General features: G+C 30.3%; 1 pseudogene; it reads right to left on the reverse strand.

The window, feature by feature from the left end:
* Positions 1–947: 947 nt before the first annotated feature.
* LOC107842006 lies at positions 948–1,863 on the reverse strand (annotated as a pseudogene).
* Positions 1,864–18,586: the final 16,723 nt, after the last annotated feature.

The raw sequence follows: 18,586 nt of genomic DNA on the forward strand, positions 1-18,586 counted from the left end.
AGGTCATACCATATATTTCAAAAAATAATTAAAATAAATATCATTTTCTTAGTAATCATGCTATACCATATCATGAAAAATTACCACCCAGACAATGTGTATCACTGTTTTAGACATCCATCACATTTTTCTTGAAACTGAGGAGTACAGTTTAAAGGTTTTATTTCTGAGTACATTTTAAAGGTTTGATTTCTGTTCTTTCTTTAGGTTTATTTCTGTCCTTTCTATTTCCTTTTTGTTTAAATTATGTTCTTTCTACTTCCGCTATTTGTTTATCTAATTGCTTTTAAATTTTCTTTTTTTTTCTGTTTTGGAAGTTGGAAGTAAAAGTATATGCTTCCCCATTCCATGTTATGTGTCATTATTTTTTTTTATTCGTTCAGAAAAGAATGTCATTTTTCTTTATTTGATAATTATTGAATGTAATCATCCCTATTTTATCTTTGCCGATCCATCTTAATAAGAAAAGACAACTAAAAAGTAATTATTAAAGCAACTTTAAGAGAGATAATTTTACAAAGTCATCACTTATTTCTTAAACTTCGTACCCGATCAAAAGGTGACACATAAAATAAGACGGAGGAAGTATTTTGTATAAAGTTACGACTTTCGACTAAAGATAAATAGTTTTAATTATAAGTGTAAAGGACATCAAAAGTTTTGACAACATATGAACTACAACAGTTTATAAATTATTGTATAGGAGAAAGTAATAAATTTCACTGAGCTCAGTCTAAAACTATATAATAAAATTATAAAATTTTAAAATAATAAATCTCTTACGTAGAGTGATCGTGTAATCTACCACAATTATAATAAATTACAGTTGAAATAATATTATTTTGCCCAGAATAAAATAGATATTACTAAACAAAGAAAACACTTAAGAATCCAAACTACAAAGTTGCAGAAGCAAAAAATTGACTTGGACAATAACCAAAACAGTTTTAAGCAGTGGTGGCGGATTGAGCAGCCAGCCTCTTCGATGCCTCCTCGATGATGGACAACTTAATTCCTTTACCTTTAGGTAATGATACCCATGGCTTAATACCCTTTCCAAGAGTGAACACATTCCCCAAACCTGTAGCAAATTCATGACCCTGCACATCCTGAATAGGGAAGGTCTCAAAGCTACCCTTATGCGTCTCCCTGTTCTTAATAACACCACAACCCCTGTTCAGTGGCGGATCCACCTTGTAATCAGGGTTCATTTGAACTCCCTTCGATGGAAAATTATACTATTTTTACACTATCAAAATTTTTTCTTTATGTATATATAGTTGATGTTGAACTTGCTTCGACTAATTCGTATGTTTACTTCTGAACTCCCTCAATAAAAATTTTGGCTCCGCTACTGATCACAACATTCCCAACGTCAAACTTGATGAAATGACCAATCTTGTTCGATTCCAAGTCCAGCTTTATGGTATCGTTTGCCTTGATGAGAGGATCGGGATAGCGGATTGTTCTTCCATCGTAAGTGTTCAAGTATGAAATCTCTTTCTGACCAAACTGCACTGAATAGACCTTGCAAAGCTTAAACTTTGCCTCCTCATCCCTTAATGAGTGAAGACAGAATTGGCCCTTGGTGTCATAAAGGAGGCGGAAGCTCTCATTAGTCTTTGGAATTGAAACAACATCCATGAAACCAGCTGGATATGTCTTGTCTGTCCTAACTTTCCCGTCAACCAGAACTTGTCGTTGCATCAGAATTGAGATCACCTCTCAGTATGAGAGAGCATACTTCAACGTGTTTCGCAAGATAATGATCAACGGCAAGCACTCCCTTGATTTGTGTGGACCAGAAGGCGGTTTGGGAGGAAACGCTCCACCAAGATTTTCAAGCATCCAATGCTTTGGGGCTTTGAGCCTATTTAGATGCTTCTTCAAACCTCTAGCCAATTTGGTAGTGTAAGAATTTTAGTTGCTTTGGTGAATAAGACTTGTTACAGTTAGAAATAATAAAATCAATAAAAATAAAAAAAATAAAATAATCTTCTTCTTGGCTGAAGCGCGATTATCTCCCTCTACCTAAGAAAATTCAAGTCCACTGTGGCATAATCCAAACCAATCCAGCAATATCAACTCTTTGACATGTCTCCTCTAGGATATAACAACCCATCACATTCACAATTCAAGCAATTTAGATTAATTGAAGATTCCAAAGCTTCACCACAAAAACAACTTTCTTCAACATATAAAACTTTCTTTTTTATAGTGAATATAGTTAGAAACTTAAAATATTTTCTTTGTTTCAATTTTCTCTTTCACTAATATAATTATTCTCTTTTGTATAATGAATATAGTTGTAGACTTAGAATATTTTCTTTTATCTCAATTCTCTCTTTCACTACATTAACTCAAAATATAACATTTCACATCTCTCAAAAATACTACTTCTCCTCATATCTCACATACAACTCATCTCTTTTCTTCTTACAACACATAAGAAAAAAAAAAAAGAAACACCACTATTTATAAGTGATGAATCTTTCTTGTAATGAAAAAGAAGAACTAGTGGGAAGATAAAATGAATAGACGTACATGTGTTACAAGAGCAATGAAGTAGAATAATTGTAGAAGTTACAAGAAACTTATGACCAAATTCTTATCACTAACTCATGAGATTAAAGACAAAAAAAATAATGAAAGTAAAGGGATATTAAGTTGTAGATGTTACAAGAGTTATCACAAACTAATGGTCACTACTTTCTCCACTTTATAATGTCCGCAAATTATCACGCAATTTAAATTTAATACTGAAATGCACCAATAAAGGGTAACAATAAAAACATTCTTTTATTTTAAAATTAATTTATTTATCTTATTTTATTTTTTAACTTGTTATATATTTAAAAATTACATAAAAAATAGGAGTATTAAAAATCATAATAATTAATAATTTAAAATATTTAAAAAATATAAAAAAAATTGATTGACTCTCAAAATTTTATTTGTGCCACATAATTGAGAAAGACGAGTAACATATACTATGTGGAAATTATATAACAAATATTACTCCATTCTTTCCAAAATCACAATGAAAAGGTTAAAACACACTTATTTCGAAACTAAATGAGTGTAAATCAAGATTAAAACAGTTATAATTATATGAAATTTCTGATGGACTCTAAATTTCATTTATATCACATAAATTGGGGTAGAGAAAATAATATATATTTGGTTCGTTCTAGCACGAGATTCTGTATCTAGTATTAAAAGTAAAAACCCATAAATTTTAAAGTGAAATAGCTAAATACCCTTCTTAAAACCCAATTACCTACCGCTTTTGCAACCTGAACATGAGTAGATTATAATCACTTAGAGAAGTTTCTACCCATGATACGAAGGGACATGGTTCTAAACTTTATAGAATGATACTAAAAAAGTTTTATATGGCTCCCATATGATTCAATGAGATGCAGTTTAGCTGGATCAAAATTCAGACTTTGAGGAAAAACTATTATGACCCTAAAAGTTGAGGTCATAATAGCACCTACTTCGGCTTAGACTTAGTAGGTAACTCAAATCCTACAAAAGTAAGGAAAGATCAATAAATAGGAAGTAAATTCATAAGTACGAGACTTCTAGAATGAAGTCAAGACATAACATGTCATAAATTAGAATCCGAACAAAATCCATAAGATCCTTAAGATGTAAGTGTCATAGGTGTAAAGAACATCTAATACAACTCAAAATATTGGAAATACATAAGTTTGTATTCAAAGGGTAAATAAAGACTATCGTCTTTATAATATGAACCTAAATCAACAGATTTGATTAGTTTTAGCCATATTGCAATACCTTATTTCAATTCCTTGCCCAAATCATGCCAAATATTCTTTTCCTTAATTGTTCTTTGAAGTTATGATAAGGAGAGTCTGAAGAAACTCCTATTGCATTCTTAGTAACTCTTGAAAATTTTATCACATTAGCTATCGCTTTGCAGTTCTATATGTATGATCATGTCATGACTATTTTGATTGAGTTCTAACTCTCAGCCCGAATCAGCTCCTTATAGTCAAACAAGTTAGCTCAGAAATTAGTTTTGTGTTAGGGGGTTTATCTTTTCTACTTAGCTATACCCTTCATTTGCAGACATGATGGCCAAGTACCTTTATTTTTTCACTCATAACAGTAATTCAACAAGAGAAATAGATTCCCCTCCCAGCATTGCACTTTTCTAATGTCATGTCTATATTATTCTATTTGATTTCTATATATTTGAAAAAGTTTTATATGTATCATTACTCTGTCAAAAGGTGATGATAGTTGTCAAATATGATCAATTTTAGAAATTCAGTTTCATGTTAGTACTATATTCTTTTAATCCCAAAATCAACCTTCATTTGAATATGAATGATCCCAAGGGGAAGATAATGTAATACCCACCAAACTCTTAGATAAGCTTATAACCATTCGTCATATGTTTAAAGGCCCAAATATAATTATTTTAAACCATATATAAGTGTCATTACCATTCACCTTGTGTGTAATGTTTTTTCGATACGAATCATGGTCAAAGAAAGCATTTAGAGAATAGTTGAGTTGAGAACATTTGTTGTCAGTTGAGTTTTCTTTTTTGATCCTACAAGGGTCAACTTTAAACGAGTATAACTTTTAGAATATATAGATTTTTGGAGCTAGGATGGTCTCTAGTATGAGGGCTAAGATGCATAAGTTTGTCTCAGGATTTTTTCGTGAGTTATTCCTTGAGAGCAAGGCGGCCTCGTTGATTGAAAATATGGACATCGCTAGGTTGATCGTGTGTATGCAATAAATAAAAGAAGAGAAAAAGAAGCAAGTTTATTTTAGTGAAACGCAAGGGAAGAAGTTTAGGTCTTTTGAGCCTAGTGGTCTAGATGGGGGTAAGTGGCCACAAAAGAAGTGGGGAAGTTTGAGTTTTTTTCTCCTCGGCTAGTGTTCGCTCTCCTTACCTGAAGTCATGGGTGATCTTCAGTCTCAATTTGGTGGTGGGTTCTGGGCACAGGGTGCCCAATTCTAGGCTATTGGTGCCCAGTCGGCTTTACCCCACCCTCTTTGTAGATTCTCTGGTCAGAGTCATCATGGTTTTTGTAGGAAGGGGAGCAACAAATGTTTAGTTGTGGTCAGATCAGGCACATGCAGTGTGAGTGCCCCTCTTTAGAAGCTTCTTAGGCCAACAGGGATCTTATTTCTACTCCATCTACTCCTGTATCGAAGGGTGCTATGTCTACTTCTGCTTCTATTTTTGGCACTGACACTGTCCGAAACAACTTGTATGGACTTGCTACTCACCAAGATTTTGAGGCATCTCCCGATGTTGTCACGGGTATGTTGAGACTTTTCTCCAGTGATGTATATTATTTGCTTGATCCAGGGTCTATAATTTCTTGTGTGACCCCGTATGTGGTCGTGCATCTTGATTGTGGTCCAGAGAGTCTATTAATTATTTTTTGTATTTCTATCCAGTAGGAAACTCAGTGATTGCTAGAAGGGTCTATAGGGGTTGTATGGTATTTATAAATGGTAGAAATATTCTTGTGGACTTGGTAGAGTTGGACATAGTCGATTTTGATGTCATTCTGGGGATAGATTGGTTGCATTCGTGTTACTCTTCCTTAGATTTTCAGACCCATAGGGTCATGTTAAAATTTCCTAATGAGCCGGTTATTGTATGGGAAGGTGATTCTTTAGTGCCTAGGGAAAGATTCATTTCTTATCTTAAAGCCCAAAAGTTGATTTCAAAGGGGTGTTTGTATCATTTGGTCTGAGTTAAAGATTCTAACTTCGAAAAGCCTTCTCTAGAATTTGTTTCCTTGGTTAATGAGTTTCCTGATGATCTTCTTGTTGTTCCTCCTGATAGGGAAATTGATTTTGGGATTGATATTATTTTGGACACTCGTGTAATTTTTATCCCTCCTTATAGAATGGTTTCAGTAGAGCTAAAAGAGCTTAAGCAGCAATTGAAGGACCTCCTAGATAAAGGTTTCATCCATCCTAGTGTGTCTCCTTGGGGTGCTCCTGTGTTTTTTGTGCAAAAGAAGGATGGTTTCCTTCATATGTGCATCAATTATTGTCAGTTGAACAAAGTGACCATAAAGAATAAGTATCCTTTTCCTAGGATCGATGATTTGTTTGATCAACTTCAGGGTGCAAAGTGCTTCTCTAAGATTGATCTTAGATTATGTTATCATCAACTTAAAATTAGGGATGCGAATATCCCTAAGACTGCCTTTAGAACCCGGTATGGTCATTATGAGCTTCTTGTTATGTCTTTTAGGTTAACCAATACCCTGACAACATTCTTGGACTTGATGAATAGGGTATTTCGTTCATTCTTGGACATGTTTGTCATTGCCTTCATTGATGACATCTTAGTCTATTCTAAGAATGAGATGAATTATGTTGATCACCTCCGTGTCGTGTTGCAAACTTTGAAGGATCATCATTTGTATGCCATGTTCTCCAAGTGTGAGTTTTGGTTGAAAGCCGTAGCTTTTTTCGGTCATGTCATATCTAGTGAAGGGATCATAGTAGATCTCCAAAAGGTTACATTGGTTAAGAAGTTTCCTAGACCTATGACTCTAACCAATATTCGGAGTTTCTTGGGTCTAGACGATTACTATAGATGATTTTTAGAGAGTTTCTCGACCATAGCTTCCCCATTGACCAAGTTGACCCAAAAGAAGGTCAAGTTCTTATGGTCAGAATTTCATATGAGGGTAGTTTTGAGAAGTTGAAAGATAAGTTGACTTTGGCTCTGGTTTTGGCCTTGCCCGAAAGTAATGATAGTTTTGTAGTGTATTATGATGCTTCTCGTATTGGTTTCAGCTATGTTTTAATGCAACATGGTAGGGTGGTAGCCTATGCTTCTAGGCAGTTAAAAGTTCACGAAAAGAACTACCCTACTCATGACTTAGAGTTGTTAGCCATAGTTTTTATGTTAAAGATTTAGAAACATTATCTTTATGGGGTTCATATTGATATCTTTTCCAATCATAAGAGTCTTCACTATGTGTTTACTCAAAATAAGTTGAATCTTAGGCAAATGAGGTGGCTTGAGTTATTGAAATACTATGATATGAGTCTTTATTACCACCTCGATAAAGCTAATGTAGTCGTTGATGCTCTTAGTAGAAATATGAAACATATAGTATACCTTAAAAATAATATAGAAGAATTAATAAGGTTAAAACAAATGCTATGACATAGCATTTCAATTAACATGATAGAACTAGTAAGTACTAGTTATCTACTAATTATCCAAGTACAAGTTATCCACGCAAATTACCCGCACTATCCGCACCCCCTACAATTGGTATCAGAGCTATGTTATTTAAAAATTGTACAAGTAGATATATGTTAATTATGAGAAATGTTAGAGATGTTAATTTAATTGTTAATTATAATATATTATTAATTACGTTATCTTGTTGTTATTTATTTGTTAACTATGAGAAGACCATTTAAAAATACACAAGCTTTTAGAGGAATTAAAAAAATTTTAACTAGTTACTACCCAGAATATAAGAAGTTAAATAAAATAAAAGAAAACCCGCATAGATTAGCTTACTTAATTACCTTAATATCTAGCAATGAGGCAAAATTAATAATTCATTTAAAATCTAAAAGAATGAGATACTTACCACCTAACTATGATAAAATCAGATTTCGGTATCCACCAAAATATTATAAATATTGTACAGATGAATAACATAACAAAATCACAAAAATATAAAGAACTAAAACAAATAATATCTGAAAAACGAAAAGAAAGACTATAATATAACATGATTGTTGGAGTATGCCAAAAATCAATAAAAGCACAAAAGGAAGAAATATCACATTTCGAATGACAAATAGATAATCTGGAATAAATATATCAACATGATCTATACAGTATCAAGTAGATAAAATGAACAAAGAAGAATTTATAATAGATGAAAAAACATATGAAAACCATGAAGGATTAAAAATAAGAATAACATTTTCTAATTTAGGAAGAAGATATAAGAAAATAGGCGAACATTTATATTTAATGTTAGAGAAAGAAGAATTAAAATTAGAAGATAAATTAACAGCTATGGTAAGAATGACAAGAGAAAATGAAGAAATAGACAGGAAAAAAGAAATAGATAAAATAAAACAATAGACTACAAAAGAAATACGAAAAATAGAAGAAACTAAAAATAATAGGATTGCTGAATTAGAAAAAGAACTACAAATGCTAAAAGAGCAGTATGAAAAAAGACAGAAAGAAAAAGAAGAAAAAAATAAAGAACAAAAATTATTAATTGAGATAAGTCAATTTAAAGAAAAATTAGAAAATAAAGAATTATAAACTAATGATATAGAAATAAATACAATAAATGCTGAAGAAACAGATAATTATGATTCGGAAAATAGTGAAACATATATAAATAGAAAAACTAGAAATAAATGAAAAACAGGAAGTAACTAATAAAGAAAACTTAGAAAATACAAACACGGAAATAAACACTCTTGATAAAAAGGACGATGACAAAATAATACCCAGTACATTGAAATAAGAAAACCTACATATTATTATAAAAATAAGTTTAAAAAATATAACCAACGGGATGAATATAACAAATGGACACCAAAACAAATAATTCATACAAATTATAACTTCTTAGACTTAGACTGTGTAATAAATGTAGATAAAACGAAACAATTATGGATAAGATATATAACAAAACAATTATTAGACAATGTTATAAAAGCAATAGATACACCAGAATATATAGAAAAAACACTAATAGGAACAACAAAATTATGGTTTTTAAATTTAACTGAAAATAGTAAAAAGGTTTTAAGAAATGATAAAGAAATAGAAGGATCAACAGTAACTAAACTAACACCTATGGACATATTGAAAAAATATGAAATGGCTATAAGAGATGAATTTAGAAGTATGGCAACAGAAGAAGAAGAACAAAACAAAGAAAAAGATACAACTAGGAATTTAATATTAAAATTAGAAATATGTAATATGTGCTATATAGATGAATATATGTGTGCATTTAAAGAATACTATTATAAAAGAGCATATAATATAGAAGAAAGTAAAGAAGTGAGAAGATTATATTTTAGTAAATTACCTGAATTATTTAGTTCAAAAATAATAAAGAGTTGGGATGAAGCAAACATAGTAGATACTCTAAGAGCAAGAATAAAATTTCTACAACAATAGTATAGGAATATAGGTGAAAAATACAGAGAAAAAATATTATAAGAAAAGAAAAAGACATAAGAAATATAAGAAATACAAAAAATCAAAATATAAGTATAAGAAACCAAGAAAAAGATATTATGTAAAAAATTATAAATTTAAAAAACCATATAGCAGAAAGAAATCTATAAAAGAATGTACTTGTTATAGTTGTGGCAAACTAGGACATTTAGCTAGAGATTGTAAAATGCCTAAAGACCCAAAAAAGAAACAATTATCAGAAATAAAGATATAAAATGCAAAGTATATGCAAAGAGATTATATAGATTACGAATTAGAAAGTGAAGACAGTATATATGAAATTTCGAAAAATGAAACAGATAATGAAATAGATAGTGAATTAGATGAATCAAATGAGTAAAAAAGATATAAAAATAATAACAAAGGAAGAATATTGAAATGAACAAGGAACATATCAGAAAATAATATTTGATAATAATATATTTGACGAGATAAAAGGAAAAGAATTATCTTTAAGTGTAGAAAAATATTTAAAATACCAATAATAAAAAACATATATAGTAGACGAAAAGAAGAATACTACGTAGTAAGCCAAAAAGAACATGTAATAGACTATAGATATGCAAAAGGTAGAGCTAGTATACCACTAGTAACAAAAAGAATAATTAATAAAGAAATAAATAATATAAAAAGTAAAGACCCAATTAAATATCTACACCTTGGAGGAACAGAGATATTCATAAAAGCATGTTTTAGAGAAGGAATAGATACACCAATAGAATATATTTAGCAGATGATAGAATTATAAAACCTATAGAAAAAAGTATAATAACCGCCATAAGAGGAAATTTAATATACCAAAAATTTAAATTTATAATAAGAGTGAATTATTCAGTGGAAATAACAGATAAAAACATAGATAAATCATTAGTATTATATTGAAAAATATCAGGAATAGAACTAACCCCAGGAAGTAAAATATTTACAGCAAGATGTAAAAATCTATATATATTAACAACAAAACATAAAATAACGGGAAAAATAAAATTAATAAAATACAAATAGAAAATCCTTTTGAACAATTTGTAAAAACAATTGATAACAATGATTATAGTTACAAAGACATGGATATAGAAGAAGATTTAGAAATAATAAATGATAGAATAAGTACAACAAAAAGAATATCTTTTGAAAAACCAGAATCATCAGGATCATCGAAAAGAACAAATTATGAAATAACTTCAACAATTAATTTAACTCAATATTATATAACGGGAACAGTAAATGAAAAAGAAAATTTAATACTTCTAAATATAAGACAAGAAGAAAACCATATAGCAAAATACCTAGTGAAAAATGAAGAAATAAAATCTAATAGTAATATATGCCCAGATCTACCAAGAAGTTTAATAACTACTAAAGATACAATAGGAAAGGAAATAATAATAGGAGTTAGAAAAATAAAAATAGATTTTGAAATAAAGGAAGATATGCAAAAATCAGACATAATATTAGGAATAAAATGGTTAGAACAAGTAAAATCCTACAATATAGAACATACACATATAACCAAAACCTATAATACAGAAAAATTATTAATAAAAAGAGCTTTGACATGATATGAAAATATATGTACTTATGAAAATAATAGTAGAAGGATATTATAATAGATATTATACACCTATGATAGATACAGGAGCATAAGCCAACTTAGGTAGATATAGTTGTTTACTAGAAGACAAATGGGACAAGCTAAAAAGACCAATAGTAGTAAAAGGATTTAATAATGAAGAAAGCTTAATTACCTATTAAGCTAGAAATGTAAAAATACAAGTAAGAGATAAGATATTAATAATAGAAGAGATTTATAATTATGAACTAACATCAAAAGATATGCTTTTAGGAATGTCATTTTTAGATAAACCATACCCACATATAATAACTAAAACACACTGGTGGTTTACAACACCATGTAAACAAAAGGTAAGAGCAAAAAAAGTTATTAATAAAATAAGAAAGAAAACTGATTGGATAAAAGGAAGTGAAAAAATCACACAAAAATTAGAAAATATAAAAAATACTAAAGACACAATAGAACTAGTTATATTTTCAATAAATAAAGAAGAAATAACTATATTTTCAATAGATAAGGTAGAAATAATAAAGAAAAAATTAAGACAACTATACAGTGAAGATCCATTAAAAGGATGGGAAAAAACATAAAACTACTGTAAAAATTGAGCTAGTAGATAAAAATAGTATAATAACTCAAAAACCGTTGACATATAACTTTGATGATTTAAAAGAATTTAAAATGCATATAGATAAATTATTAGAAAAATAATACATACAAAAAAGCAATAGCAAACAAATTAGTCCAACATTTATAGTAAATACACACAGTGAACAAAAAAGAGGAAAATGTAGAATGATTATTGATTATAGAAACCTAAATGCAAAAATTATGACATATAATTATCCAATACCAAATAAGATATTAAAAATAAGACAAATACAAGGATATAATTACTTTAGCAAATTTGACTGTAAATCAGGATTTTACCACCTAAAGTTAGAAGAAGATTCTAAAAAATTAACTGCGTTTACGGTACCACAAGGATTTTATGAATGAAATGTGTTACCATTTGGATATAAAAATGCACCTGGTAGATACCAACACTTTATGAATAGTTATTTTAAACAACTACTTAATTGTATAGTATACATAGATGATTTACTATATACAAAAATTAAAGAGGAACTTTTAAAATTACTAGAACAATTTGCAGGTATAATAGAAAATTCATGAATAAGTTTAAGCGAAAAGAAAGCTGAAATTATGAAAAATCAGATAGAGTTTTTAGGAATACAAATAGATAAAAGAAAAAAAGCAACAATATATAGTACAAAAAATAATAAATTCAAAAGAAGAATTAGATACAAAAAAGAAATTACAATCATTTTTAGGATTAGTAAACCAAGTAGGAGAATATATACCAAAATTAGCAGAAAACCTAAAGCCATTACATAAAAAATTTAAAAAGGATGTAGAGTATAATTACAACGAAGAAGATAAAAAATAAGTTCAGAAAATAAAAATACTTTGTAAAAAATTACCAAAATTACAATTTCCAAATGAAAATAAAAAATTTACATATATAGTAGAAGCAGATGCAAGTGAATATAATTATGGACGAGTACTTAAATATAGATATGAAGAAGAAAAATTAGAACATCATTGTAGATACTACTAAGGTACGTTTAATGAAACAGAAATAAAATGGGAAATAAATAGAAAGGAATTATGCTCATTATATAAATGTTTATTAGCATTTGAGCCATATATTGTATATAACAAGTTTACTGTACTAATAGATAATACATAGGTACGTTGGTGGTTAACAAAGAAAATACAAAATTTAGTTACAACAAAAGAAATTTGGAGACTGGAATTAAATATATTAAATTTTACATTTACAATTGAAGTAATTAGTACTAACAAAAATGTTATTGCAGATTATATATCAAGACAAAGCTACACAGACTGATATAATAGAAGATGATGCTTTAGAAAAGATACTTAAAACCCTAACTATACTTTCATTGAAAGTGGATAATATGTGTAATGAAATAGAAAAGCTAAAGACTAATGAAGTTAAACTGAAGTTTGAATTTATGACTCAGATAACTCAGCAGTGGGCAAAGCTATGTCAATCGGAAGACACTAAAATTACAGAGCTAAAAGGAGACGTTGGGATACTCCATAAAACCCATAACGTTTATCAATCTACAACTGCAGGTACAAGAAAAGGAGTTAGTGGATAAAGATATCAGAACATGAACATGAACAAGATATTTGAAAAACTATTTATATCAAAAACACAAAAAGACCCCTTGTTCATACCCCCACAAACTACCACATATCGAGAAAGTTTAAACCAAGATAGAAAATCCTATAACTATATAAATCGAGCATACATAGAAAATATCCACAAAATATAGACTTACCTAAATCTTAAACCAGAGCCACAAATATCTAAGAACCAAACACAAATTATATAACCCAAAAATTATAAGGTTACAATAGGTTAATCACACTACCGAAAACCAAACCAAGCTTAGTTAAAACTTGTTTTAGTTATGGATTATTAAATACCATATATACCCAAGAAGGAGATGAACTAACAGCTATACCAGAATTATATAGAGCATTCACCACCTATAAGAAAATAACCAAAGGAAATATATTTTTTATAAAGTTTTATACTGCACCAGCAGAGATATTATATGACGAAATTAAACCAGTTATACAGCTTGTAAAAATAGGATTAACTAGAGATATGATTATACCATAAGATATTGTTCAACAACCAGAGATACCTAAAGTTGAGATACCTGATTTTTATGTAAATAAACGAATTATTGAAATATCTTCAATTGTTCAAGAATTAGCAAATAACTACCTAAATGGGAACCAAATATGGAGTTATTTTGTAAGAGATCATCAAATGATTTATTCAAATTCAAGGGAGCTATGACAGTAAGATATGGAAGAAGCTAGATAATGGATTTTGACACTACTCAATCCAGAAAAACAACCAACTGCAAGAGCAATTAAGAAGGAATTTATTTCAGAAGAATTATTAACAAGATATTGCAAAATAATAGGACACAAATATCCAGACCACCTATGCTCAAAATGCAATGGAGAAAATAACGTGATACCAGAAGTTCAGCTAGAATGAAAGAAGATAAGAATGAAGAAGGACAACTGAAAGATACACGACAAAAGATATAAAGCAACACGGGCCGATGGAAAAATAAAGACAAAAAGACAAAAGCATTAAAGTTAAGAAAGCGACATATGACTTAACAAGCTAAGTTTTTAACATACGTAAACATATCATTATGTAGCATTATAGCCTTTTTGACTTTTTTGTAAAGAGTACCATTATTGCATAGCCTAGTCTTTATTATTTTTGTCTTTTATAGGATAGGATTTCTTACTTTCATTCCTTTTAGGACAAATGTAAAGTTAGGTCATTATTAGTCTTTTATTTTCTTGACAGATGTAAAGTAAATAGTGTAAATAGTTTATGCATTTTCATCTTTTAGGATTATAAATAGAATTTTCCTTCGAAATTAACATCCTAGCCTTTTTCGCAATTCACGCCTGACTAGTTAAAGGAATTTCTTTTGAAATAAAAGGGATTTTAGCCGTATTAATCTTTGACTAATTAGTTACCTGCCTAATACTAGTTAGTTAAAATAACGAGCTTTGCATTCTCCATGTTTTCTTCGAAAATTAATATTATTTTTCATGAATAGATAAAAACTCAAACTTCACTCAGGGATACTGTTTATCAAATATTAACCCATCTGAATAGACTAAATTTTATCAACACTTTGGCTTTTATTCATCCCTTTTTTACTAATTTCAATTGTCTATATTTGACTAAAGAAAAATTCAAACAAAGCTAAACTAAAGAAAAACGCAAGATATGAAATATTCATTCTCATTGTCATTATTACATACTCATCCTCCTAAAAGTGATATTATTCTTATCTTTATCATTAATTGTACTAACAATAGTTACATGTAAATATTTCCATCACTTTACTTTTAAATATCATTCTTTTGAATATATTTTTCTTATATAAGCAAATGAACAACGATTTCTTTCATTACCCAAAACTGACATGTCAATGTATCTCACTCCCTTTTTTAATTTTGTTTATTTTTCGCAAGAAATGCATTGGCATGAATTTATTTTCGAAATGCATAATTTTTATATTAGGGATGTACACGATAATTATAAACAAATCATTTTTACATACTTTTAAAATGACATTTTTCTTTTACCCGGTAAATAATTTATTTACAGACTTAACTTTATATATCACGAAATTTTATATTCTTGTAAAAATCATAGACCTTCAGTTATTTTTAATATAATAAAATGCTAATGTTAACTTTTTTTTTCTTTTTCTTTAAACAATATATGTGTGAGCCCTTTGATAATAAACTACGTTATTATAAGAATGTGTTTATGTACCCTGCGTAGTTTCTTTAAGTTTGATAAATATGTATAGTCACCACCATTTTAAGCAAATAAGAAATAAAAGTTTTTTCCTAACATTTTCCTAAACTAAGTGTAAGGACTATCTTCGGATAGGCTCTGAGGGGTGCCTAACACCTTCCCCTAGAGTAACAAAAACCCTTATTCAGAATCTCTAAATATTTTCAAAAGACCAGAACAGAGTTCTTTTACATAAAAAATGGTTTTTCCTAATTTTCTTAAAAAGTTAGGTGGGGACTCAAAAAATAAATTTTTAATCCCAAAAGTCACAACCTACCACCATACATCGTGTGCTGTTTTGACCGGTTCGGAACATGGATCGATACCAATGTATATGATCATTGCCCATGGCAGTAACTAATCCCGATGACCCTCAAAACCAAAAGTTATGATTCCAAAGAACAAACTCCCAAAAATAAATGATCCGCTCAAAAATACCCCACCAATCATGGGTAAAACCAAGCTAACCTAACTCGAGCACACTTTTTTCACTGAGTAGACTTTCAGTGTTTGAGAAAAATTGAGAACCAAGGTCAAAAGTAGTAGGAACCAACACCATGATCAAATATACTATCCTTTGAGAATCTAAGTAACAAAATCTTCCTCAATTGAAGAAAATTGAGCCAATAGATAAAGAGTAGGCCTGGCTAGCCTATTAATGAATGCACAATTGAGAAAAATCCTAAAATAGGGTCACAACAAAGTTATACAATCCACAACTAAAATATTAATGCGAAAGCTGAACTACTCGGCCTTAAATATCCACGCTAATCCAATGGATGATCAAGTATCCATACTTCAAAGTCTATCACAACCTTCACTAAGGTCAACTACACAAATAAATCTTACAATCAGAAATCACGCATAAACCCAATGATTTCCCATAAAGGATGAAACAAAATTATCATCGATTACATAATAACAGTAGAGCAAAACCACTAATTGTAGATACAAGTAATCAAATCCATATCTGCAGAGGGGTAAAATACACGAAGGCATAACTAAGAACTCACTAAGCCTATAAAGGGTACTAATAGTAGCCAAATCGCAAGCAACTAAAAAAAATAATCGTAGCATGGATCTGGTCAAACTAATACTTAATCTATTGCAACTGTACTCACTACCAAAAGACATGTTTTTTAGTTACTAACAACTGATACAGAAGCATATATCACCAGGACAAAGTTTTCATAAAAGCACATAAGGTAGAAAGAACACTGAATTTAGAAGTTTCTAAATTCACCCATTTAAACCAACCTTAAATCAGCTGAATCATGAACCACATTGCCGAAAAATAGAGTACTCAACTCAACACCAATACCAAGATCAAGTCTGCTATCAAGCAATGAACCCTCCAAACCAAAAAGGCAAATCTCAAACTGATCAACCTCATGAATAGGCTATAAAAGCAAATTGCCAATGCTAGCATCATAACAGAACCATGGAGGGCCAAACATACCTTCACTTTTATAACTGAATCAAAACCCAACCTCACCTTTCTAATAGGGAGAAAAAGTATCCAACCAAGATAGTCATCCTAGCCAACCGACAAGAATCGCAAGAAAGGAAACATTAAATAGATAATGCAAGTCTAGCCATCTATGAAGCAAGAATCAATAAAAAACAAAGTAATAACAATAGACATAACAATATAAGGTGTAAGTGGCACTAAAAATTGCAAAAGAATAATACCACTCAAATATCACATTAAGTCCATCATGCCAAAGATGATGGATTTTAACCCAAGTGCTATACCCCAAGGAAATTACCATACTGATCACTCAATCTATTATTAAAATAAAATATCAGTGGGTTTAGTCACATAAGCATAAAAGATTTAACACCATGGCCTACAACAATCAATGTAGTAATCTCAAGGCATAAAAGCATCGATGGGTATGAAAACCCCAAATTAACTTAAACATAAACTAAAAGATAGTAAACTGAAAGCAAACCATAACGATGGAATCCGAATAATGGCCTTGACCTTTCAGAAGAAGTACAAATTTGAACGCATCCAAAGTTGGACTAAGTATTTGTATAACTAACTAAAATAATAGGTGGAATACCTATAGCTGAAGGTTTCACATCCTTAATAGACTGATCCGACTATAGTGACTGCTCAATTGTTCCATTTTTAGACTAATGATCAGTCTCTCTATAGTCGTAACAAACCTCTAAAGCTCTAACCTAATCAGGAACACGAGTTGAACCCAAATATCTAATCAACTTACATGTGGGGAACTTCATAGAATAATGACCAATCTCATGACAATTAAAATACTTGAGGAACTCTTTGATGCAATATACACGCTGACCTAGAATGAGCGCTATGGCCTGAAGACCTATACGAAGAGCCTCGTAACTCCTAAAAACCACCATGACCTATTTAAGAGGCACCTATAATGTAAGGTGCTAGCTTTACAAACCTGATAGGCTGCAAGTGATGCTGACCTCTGTTGGAAGGATTCCTACTCCTGAATGGAAAATCACTAATACTATACTGCTAATATGGCCTTTTATCACCACCAACATATATCTCTATACACACCTTTTATCTATCCCTTGCATTCTCTGCAACATGAAAAAAAGAAGAACTCATTACTATTAAATTCTCTGACGCTAAGTAGAGTGGTAAAGCTAACCCTTTGATAAATCCATGCACCATATCATGCTCTGTAGGTTATAATGTCAAAGTATGCCTGTCCTACTCAAGAATCCCAATCTCATACTCTAAAAATGATAAAAGCCCCTGCTAAACACCAACAAACCCTACTTTTTCCTAAGAACTACTCGATGTATTGGGCACCGTCTTTGGTACTAAAGTGTCTATGAAGAGACTCATAATCCCTAACATGTTATCCTGAAAATCTAAGGCAATCACAAACTCTATTAGAGCCTAGGCTGGCCCCAGATCCTTTGAATGATGCTGAAGATCCACGATACCAATTACTAACGCCTTAGACCAATGCTACACTGAAACTCTAGTAACATGCGTTGAAGTCCTGTCTACATCTATCGATAACCTCGTGCTATCCAATTGAGAAAGAGTTGAGTCAAAAGAGGTATCTTAAAGTATATAATTGTATCGATAAATGAATAAGAGTCAAGAATTGGGATTTTGTAAGACTGCCCTATAGCTTGCTGAAGATAGGATATAAATATCTTCGTATTAATCTGTAGGACTCTACTAGGCACTTAGCTCTTGTACCAATAATACTGCTAAAATTATGCTCTGATACAAATTTGTCATGACCCAATTTTAGGCTATGATGGCACTTACCATAACCCATCAGTAGGTAAGCAAACT

Source organism: Capsicum annuum, chromosome 9 (genome assembly GCF_002878395.1).
Source record: "Capsicum annuum cultivar UCD-10X-F1 chromosome 9, UCD10Xv1.1, whole genome shotgun sequence".
In the NCBI taxonomy this organism is placed as follows: domain Eukaryota; kingdom Viridiplantae; phylum Streptophyta; class Magnoliopsida; order Solanales; family Solanaceae; genus Capsicum; species Capsicum annuum.